This window comes from Anguilla anguilla, chromosome 2 (genome assembly GCF_013347855.1).
Source record: "Anguilla anguilla isolate fAngAng1 chromosome 2, fAngAng1.pri, whole genome shotgun sequence".
NCBI lineage: Eukaryota > Metazoa > Chordata > Actinopteri > Anguilliformes > Anguillidae > Anguilla > Anguilla anguilla.
The window spans coordinates 27,148,922-27,158,539 of NC_049202.1; positions in this window are offsets into that span (position 1 = coordinate 27,148,922).

Consider the following 9,618-nt stretch of genomic DNA (forward strand, 5'->3'; position numbering starts at 1 on the left):
GATGGGATGGTGTTCTTTGGATTAAGAGCCTCACCTTTTTTCCTCCATACATAGCACTGATCGTTATGGCCAAACAGTTCAATTTTTGTTTCATCTGACCAGGGAACACTTCTCCAAAAGGCTAGGTCTTTGTCCTGGTGATCACCTGCAAACTTAATTCTGGCATTTTTCGTAATAGTGAATGTAGATACTTTGGTACCTGATACCTCCAACTCCTTCACCAGTTCCTTTGTTGTTGTCTTGGGGTTTAACTGTTTGGAATTAAGTTCGTTCAGCTCTGGGAGTTATTTTGTGCCTCCTTCCTGAACGCTGCAGTGTCTGTGTGGTCCCAAGATTTTTATATTTGCATACAATTGTTTGCACAGATGCTTGTGGTACCTTCAGTTCATGAAATTGCCCTTAAGGAGGAACCAGACTTTTTTTCTGAGGTCTTGGCTGAGTTGCTTGGATTTTCCCATGGTATCAAGGGCAAAAAGGCAGTGGCTCTAAAGGGTAGGCCCTTAAATACAGCCACAGGTGCCAGTTAACTCCTAATTATAACAATTGGCCAATCAGAAGCTTCTAAAAAGTCATTACATCAATTTCTGGTATTTTCCATACTGTTTAAAGAGACAGTCAACTTGGTGTATGTAAACCTTTGGCCCACTGGAATTGTGATACAGTGAATTAAAGCTGAAATAAATCTGTTTCTAATCGATTGTTTTAAAATTACCTCTGATGTGAACAAAGTAGATGCCCTAATTGACTTGCCAAAATAAATCTATGGTAACATGAAATGTGAAAAACTGAGTTTGAACATCTTTAGCTAAGGTGTATGTAAATTTTTGGTCTCAACTGTACATGGGGATGTGATCACAATTGATAGGATGCTGTGAGTTATGTGATGTGCTCAGTGATGCAAGGTCGTTCGACACTGCCAAGGGAGAGGCAGGGTCGAGAGAAGCTCTCAAGAGTTCCTCTGACTTCTGGCGTACAACTCCAGCACTTTCTGCTCAAGCAGTTTCGGGAGGATACCTTACGCTTTGCCTTTGATTAAGTGATAGGTATTGATGGTCACCATTGTTTGTTGAAGAAATTGACACTGAAAATCAAGCATGGCAGTCAAGAAGGTCAACTGAACATGGTGTTTTGTTTTATTTCAATGTAGAAAAAACATCTGACAAGAATCATCAGGGTGAACTCATGTCTTCTATTGTGATTTCAGTTAAGAAAAATATCTGACAACAACGAATCAGGGTAAAAACATTCAAAAACTGTGTGTGTGTGAACTACCTTTCACGTCTTTTGGCAAGGTAACTGGCCCTTGCAGCAGGATCAGCGTTCACTTGTACTCTGTGACGAGCCACTTTTTCCTTGCTTGAAAGTGGCATCTATTGGGAGAAAAGAGGCTCTATTATATTTCGGATGAGACATTAAACCGAGGTCCCACACTATTTGCAAAGAGTAGGGGGTTCCCCGGTGTCCTGGCTAAAATCCCAGATCTGGTTCTCGCAAAAACCTGCCACCTAATCATCCCCTGATTTAATTGGCTAAAAAATGTTCTCTCCCTCCAGTGGAGCTGCTCAGTGGCCAACAATAGAGGATTGTGGTTGTACTGGGCAGCTCCCAGGTGTGAATGTGTATGAGTGTGAAGCAGGGCGTTCCTGCAAAAGAGCATCCGTGCTCAGCGAACCTACCCTGGGTAAATAAAGGTTAAATAAAAAATTCAAAAGTATTAATTATGAAATAGCAGAAATTGAATAACTTGTATTTTACAGATGTAAATTTTAATCTTTGAGTAACATTTCTCCTATCACTGAATTATTGGGAGTTTTAGGTCTTTTAAAGCTGCTGTTCATGTTCAACTGTAGGTGTCACTGTTTATATTACATCTTTAATCAGCATCATAAACTACTCATATTTGACAAAATTGGCCTATAACAGAAAGGCTTGTAATAGGAGTCAAATGGTGTCGACACAGTTACTTCATTCATCATCCACTCAGACCAAACTGGCTTTATTAAAGGAAGACACTCATCTAACAACTTACGTAGACTATTTAACCTAATCCATTACACATCTCACACAAACTCACCAACAGCCATAGTCTCACTGGACGCAGAAAAAGCATTTGATAAAGTAAATTGGGAATTTTTATTTTCTACACTAAAAAAAATTGGTTTTGGTGAATCATTTATCCACTGGGTGAGGATTTTGTACACATCACCAATGGCCACGATCACCACCAATAGACTAATATCACAACGCTTTACTTTGCACAGGGGCACTAGGCAAGGATGCCCACTCTCCCCATCTTTATTTGCCATATTCATTGAACCACTTGCAGCAGCTATCCGTCAAAAAGTAGAAACATCACAGGAATCCAAACAAAAAGTATACACCATAAGATCAGTCTCTACGCAGATGACATTCTACTGTACCTACAACATCCTTCCTCTTCATTATCTGATACCATCCGCCTCATAAACACTTTCTCTAAAATCTCAGACTACACTATCAACTGGTCTAAATCCACCATTCTCTCACTCAGCCCTAATAGCTGGGATGTGGCAGTCCAAACACCACCTCCTCCTCTGCGCACTGGTAATATCACATATTTAGGAGTCAACATTTCCCCTAGGCTGTCAGAGTTAGTTAATCTCAACTTCAACCCACTTTTCAAAACAGTAGAGGACAACCTTCAGCGCTGGATGAATCTACCAATATCCCTCATAGGCAGAATTGCCACAATCAAATGGACTAAATGGTAAATGGACTGCATTTATATAGCGCTTTTATCCAAAGCGCTTTACAATTGATGCCTCTCATTCGCCAGAGCAGTTAGGGGTTAGGGGTTAGGTGTCTTGCTCAAGGACACTTCGACACGCCCAGGGCGAGGTTTGAACCGGCAACCCTCCGACTGCCAGACAATCGGTCTTACCTCCTGAGCTATGTCGCCCCATAACATCAAAATGACCATACTACCCATGATAAACTACCTATTCTCAATGATCCCCATCAAGCCCCCACCCTCCTGGTTCAAATCCCTAGACTCCATCATCACAAAATTCTACTGGAAAAACAAAACACCTAGAATCAAACTAGCCACTTTACAAAAATCCAAAACCAAGGGAGGTCTGGAAGCACCAAATTTTCTCCATTACTTCATTGCCCACCAACTCCAATACATTCATAAATGGACCAATCCAAATCAATCCAACAACTCCTGGACAGGCACAGAAAAAGAGTCTTCACTTGTGTGTAGTTGCATTTTTTTTTGTGTTAATGCAAACTGTTGATTTTAGTGAATAAATTAGGTTGAGTGTGAAAGAGACAGACTGTGTGTGTGTGTTTGTTTGAGTGTAAGAGAGAGAATTGGAGAATGTGTATGTTTGTAATAAACAGCTTAGTGTGGAAAATTACAGATAATTGCCTTTTGTTCACTCTTTTTCATCTTAGACATTTCCACATAAAAGGCAGAGGGCCCAAAGTAGCCACGCCTAAAGTTCTTCCCACGGACTCTCCAGGGGGACAGAAGAAGGAACTTCAAGGACATATGGTACAACACCAATAAACGGCTGGAATATTCACAAAGTAAGGAGGCAGTGTATTGTTTTGCCTGCCGACACTTCAGCCTCCCCGCCTTTGGTGATTCACCATTTACCTCTGGTGAAGGCTTCAAGAATTGGAAAAAAAGCCATGTACAGTGATGGTGGGTTTGCAGCCCATGCTAAGTCAGAAGGACACATCAGTGCAATGATAGCATGGGCAGAATATGAAAAAGCCACGACAAACAAGAACTCTGTCTTGAGTAACCTTAATGAAGGGTACAGTAAACAAGTGAAAGAAAATGGAGAGTATATTAAAACCATTGGTGAAGTGCTGCTTCTCACAGCAACCCAAAATATAGCACAGAGAGGCCACAGAGACACAGAAGATAGTGTTAATAAGGGCAACTTCCATGCTATATTGGATCTTATTGCTAAACATGATGACAATGTGAAAACAAAGATTACAAAACGATATAATGCAACATACACAGGTCACATACAAAATGAGATTCTAGAGGGTCTTGCTGATATGGTCCGTACATCCATTATAAAATAAGTCAAAGAAAGTGAGCATTTCAGCATTATGGTAGATTAGACCAAAGATATGAGCAAGAAGGAGCAAATGTCACTAGTGGCGAGATATTATAGTGGTTCAGTGCAAGAAAGCTTCCTACATTTTGAGGCGGCTGAGCGCTTAGATGCTGCTGCATCTCTTTCAGAGAAAATAATTCAAATTCTCCAGAATTACGGCCTTGATTACAAAAATAACCTAGTAGGGCAAGGATACGATGGGGTCTCAGTCATGAGCGGGAAGCACTCTGGGGTACAAGCGCACATTAAAGAAGTGGCACCTTTGGCATTCTATGTGCACTGTAATGCATACTGCTTAAATCTTGCCCCTTAACTGTGGACAAATCTTGTCCACAGTTAAAACAATCCCAGATGCAGAATATTTCTTTTCCCTTTTACAAAAAATGTATGTTTTCATGTCAGGGTCATATGTCCACCAAAGATGATTAGAAATACAGAAAGACATGGATATGGCCCCTCGTGAGTTGCAAAGGCTCTCTGACACTCGTTGGGCATGCAGGTATCTAGCCTGTAAAATTGAGAGAGACAGACTACTAGCCATCATTCATCATTCGAGCTCAGGAGCACAATGGGGAGAGAGCTGTGGATACACATGGTCTGTTGAACTTGAGCCAAATTGACCTAAAGTTTGTTGGACTCCTTGAGACCTTTACCTAAGTTTTTGGAGAGGCAAAACATCTGTTAGACATACTATAGTCACCTCAACTGAACCTTGGAGTTGCAGTTACCCTTGTTGATTCTCTCATAGATACTTTTAATAATTATAGATGTGAATCATACTTTGTAGAGATCTGGGAGAATGTTTTGACTCTTGCCCAAAAAGGCAGCATACCCACTGTCCCCCATCCCAAGCGTCAAGTCAAAGCAAGTTCCAGACTTGAAGGACATTACATCACATCTCCACTTGCAGCAAGACAAACTGAGATGGATAAAGAAACTTTTCGTAGGAACACATTCATCCCTATCCTTGATGTTATGCTTTGTGAGCTAAAGAGACAATTTTCAAAAGATAGTTGTGAGACTATGAAAGGTATCCAAGCTTTAAGTCCTTCCAGTGACACATTCTGTGATAAAGATTATATATTTGCATTTGCCACAAAATAGTGATACTGAAGACTTGGGGTATGGGGTTCCTCAGCTAAAAAGGATACTTGTGAGAAAACAGAATAGTGGCTTAACATCACCCACAAGTTTAGCAGAACTCACTGTGTTTATTGAGCCCTATAAGGATTTCATGAGTTATTCAAACTTTGTAAGATTGCCCTTGCCTTACCTGTTAGTACAGCATGATGTGAATGCAGCTTATCTGTGCTTAAGCGCATAAAGACCTACTTAAGAAGCACAGTGAGTGATGAAAGGTTGAGTAATTTAGGGGCTTTAAAGTGGCAATCTCGATGATTTCAGTTTCGTTCTCTTTGGCGGTACCAATGGCGAGAAGCGGTAATTGCAGGTGTGTTTTTGGACCTCGCTTCCCAACTTCCAAACAGTGTCGCCTGTGTGTGACGTCAGTCAGCTGGCACCTGGGCCACGGTAACTATAACACTTACTATTTACTGAATAAAAATGGTTATTATAAAAGTAACGTTATATACATACTCACCTATTGTCTATAACATTAGGCTAAGCTATCTTTACACTGCGGAGCCGGGTTAAAATTCTGTAGCAGACCTGGGGTAGAATTAGTGATGATCAATTTCCACAGACGTCTTTATCCACCTTTTGCCTGGTATGAACATCTTTGCACTGCAGAGAAGAATCCGCGGGATTCGCTGTGGCTCGTGCAATTATGTATCTTGTGCACAATAAACATCGTCTTTCTCGTGAATGATTGTTGTGATATTTTTGAAACAACTGCCTTGCAAAACATTACCCCTGGTTTTTCTGGTTTTGCTGGCTAAACTGTTCGAGAATAAAGCTGAGCTGGGTGTTAAATTAGCAATCAGAATGAAAAGAATAAAACAAAAACAAAGAAGATTTCATCAAAAAGGGCATCAAGGCTGAAGAAACATATGAGGAAGCGTAATAAAATAATAACAACGGTAATCCATACTGTCGTATTTTTTAAATTTACTTTTCTCCGGCTTGACATCTTTACACAGAAATCAGACCTGGCTCTGCTCCACCTATACCCCGGGGTTAATGCTCTGTGTAAAGACGGTTTTATTCTGATCATGATGAAATTGATGTCAATGTAAATAACAGTAACGTTAAGGCCAGTTCAGATCAATGATTCGCAACGAGACGAAACGGTTTTAGAATGTTGCAGAGAAAATTGCAGTGGTGTGAACTGGTTAGTAGCAGAGCCGTTGCCTGCCCCGGGGTCTCAAAAGACCCACCTTGTCAAATCGCCAAATGCAGTTTTAGAACATTTACAACCAGACGCCTTGGAATTTTGCAAGTTGCATCCAGTCTCGTTGCGAATCATTGATCTAAACTGGCCTTTAGTTAGCTACATTGCAACATTGCAACAAGGTAGCGTTGCATTCGAGAGACGGTTTGCGAGGTCGGTACCGATCGGTAGCGTTAGCTAGCGTTTTTTCTAATTGTTAGCTGACATTAGATTATGTTAATTACATTAGCTAGCTAGCTAACGCAACGTTACCTGATATGTGAGATGGCTGCTGACTTTGCACAACGTTGTCTAAACTAATGTTGCCTTTCTTGACATGGTCTGGTAGCTAGCGTTAGCTGTGCAAATAACTATGTAATTTAGTAATGTTACATTGTCATCAAATGTAATACGAAATATACATCAACAAATAATACGACCTCTCATGTTACACAAAAACTTTTTAGGGTTCCATAACACAAGCAGACACCGGAATAAAACAGCATGCCGCTCACACTCACAAGTGAGTTGAAGAGTGAGCCTGTTGCATTAGCTCCGCCTACCCTCTCTGGTGGACCAACCACTGATGGGTGATGGAAAACGTGTCACTAACTGTGCGCCACTTGTGATTTTTTCCCCGGAATGTCACCAGACACCCAGTTCTTTAATCATAAACAATAATAATAATAATAACAATATAAATTAATATAATAATAGGCTCAATCACCATTGTGTTACCTATTTCAGCGATATATAGTGACTTAACAGACATTTATTTTACTGAAAATCTTCGAGATTTTTCACTTTAAGCAGAGTCAAGAAGGTCTAAGGCCCTCCATCTTGAGGATTTTGTTGATGTATTTGCTAAAATGCATAGTGACAGGAGAATAAAGTTGTATTGAGCCATGCGTTACCCATGAGTATCTGTGTTGAGCTCACATGGAAGGAAAGGAAAAATGTGTCTGTGGCAAGTGAGTGCCACCCCTCCTGCCCGCCAACAGACTCACTGGAGACAAGGTTTGGTTTTTAGCACTTGCGTGCTCGTTTATTCAGCCACCGGCTTTGCCTGGCTACAACGTAACACATATACTTTTTGGGTTTCCGGTAATTTCTTTGCCGACCCGTCTTTCCTCCGGCGTTTTTCGCTCTCGAAAACTCCCGGTCTCCGCTTTTAAAAACCCCAGGCTCACTGCTGAAAACAATCAGAGGCAATCAGCGCAATTAAACAATTGATACTTATCGGCGCTGATTACCTCCACCTGACAGTTGTGACGAAGAATCCGAGAGCCGCTCCTCTCACTCTCTCTCTCTCTCTCTGCAGCCGACGCTCAAACCACGCCCACCCCACCACATACCCCCACTGCCCGACTTAGGCCAGGGAGCCATCCGGCCGATGACCAACCCCCCACCTCCGCCCCCCCTCCTGGGGGCGAGAGAGGAAGTCAGCCACGACCATCCGTGCGCCCGGTCTATGGATCACCTTGAAGTTAAAAGGCTGCAAAGCCAGATACCACCGAGTGATCCGGGCATTGGTATCCTTCATGCGGTGGAGCCATTGGAGGGGGGCATGGTCTGAACAGAGGGTGAATGGGCGACCCAGAAGGTAATAACGGAGGGCTCCAACCACCCACTGAATGGCGAGGCACTCTTTCTCCACCGTGCTGTACTTCGCCTCCCGTTGTGACAGTTTTCGGCTAATGTACAGCACAGGGCGATCGACTCCCTCCACCTGCTGGGTCAAAACCGCCCCCAGCCCTCTGTCCGACGCATCGGTCTGCAAAACAAAAGGGAGAGAGAAGTTAGGTGTGAACAAGAGCGGCTCCTCACAGAGAGCTTCTTTTACCCTCTCAAACGCCCGCTGGCACGGTTCCGTCCACTGGACCGGATCTGAGGCACCTTTTCGGGTTAAGTCAGTTAGGGGGCTGGTTAGCTCCGAAAATGCCGGGATGAATCTTCTGTAATAGCCGGCCAGCGGTTTTGTCCACTAGAGGCCGCACCTGTCCACTTCCCAAGTGGTACCCCAAATACCGTACCTCCGCTCGGCCAATAGCACACTTCTTTGGGTTAGCCGTGAGCCCTGCCTGCCTTAAGGATTCGAGCACTGCCCTCACATGCTGCAAATGCTGCTCCCAACTGCTGCTATGGATAATTACGTCATCCAGATAGGCAGCAGCATATCCAGCATGCGGACGCAATACCCGATCCATTAGGCGCTGGAAGGTGGCAGGGGCTCCGAATGTGTCCTGAATTGGTACAAACCATCCGGAGCGGAGAAAGCTGTTTTTTCCTTAGATTTGGCAGATAAGGGAATCTGCCAGTAACCCTTAGTTAAATCCAGCGTCGAAAAAAATCGAGCCGTGCCAAGCCGATCCAAGAGCTCGTCAACCCGAAGGCATTGGATAAGCATCAACCGTGATACTTCATTTACTTTTCTATAATCCACACAGAAGCGAATAGACCCATCAGGCTTACCTACCAGCACAATGGGGCTACTCCAGGGACTGTGGGATTCCTCTATTACCCCCAGCTCTAGCATTGCCTTTATCTCTGCCTGAACCAATTTCTTTTTGTGTTCCGGCAACCTATAGGGGCGGGTCCGCACCGTCACCCCCAGGGAAGTGTCAATGTGGTGGTGTATGAGGTGCGTGCGTCCTGGTATGGGGGAAAACAGATCAGCAAAACGCTTTTGCAACAAGGCAAGGTCTACTCTCTGATTCGGTGAGAGATGGTCATCTGAAAGGGTTGAGATCTGATTGGATGAATTTGGTACCTCCGGCCCCAGCTCATCTCTCTCCTTATCCACCGTAACCAGAGAGACAGCCACCACCTCCTTCCACGCTTTCAGGAGATTGAGGTGATAAATCTGTTTTGCCCCCTCTCTATCAGTACGCTCTACCTCATAGTCAACCTCCCCCACTCGCCGTGTGACCGCAAAGGGCCCTTGCCACTTGGCGAGTAATTTAGAACTAGAGGTAGGGAGTAACACAAGAACTTTATCTCCCGGTGAAAATTGACGTAGTTTAGCTCCTCTGTCGTAGTGCTGTTGCTGACGTGCCTGCGCCTCGAGCAAATTCTCCCGTGACAACTTACCCAGTGTATGGAGTTTTGCTCGCAGGTCCAGCACGTACTGTAATTCATTTTTACTAGGACTCGGACCCTCCTCCCAGT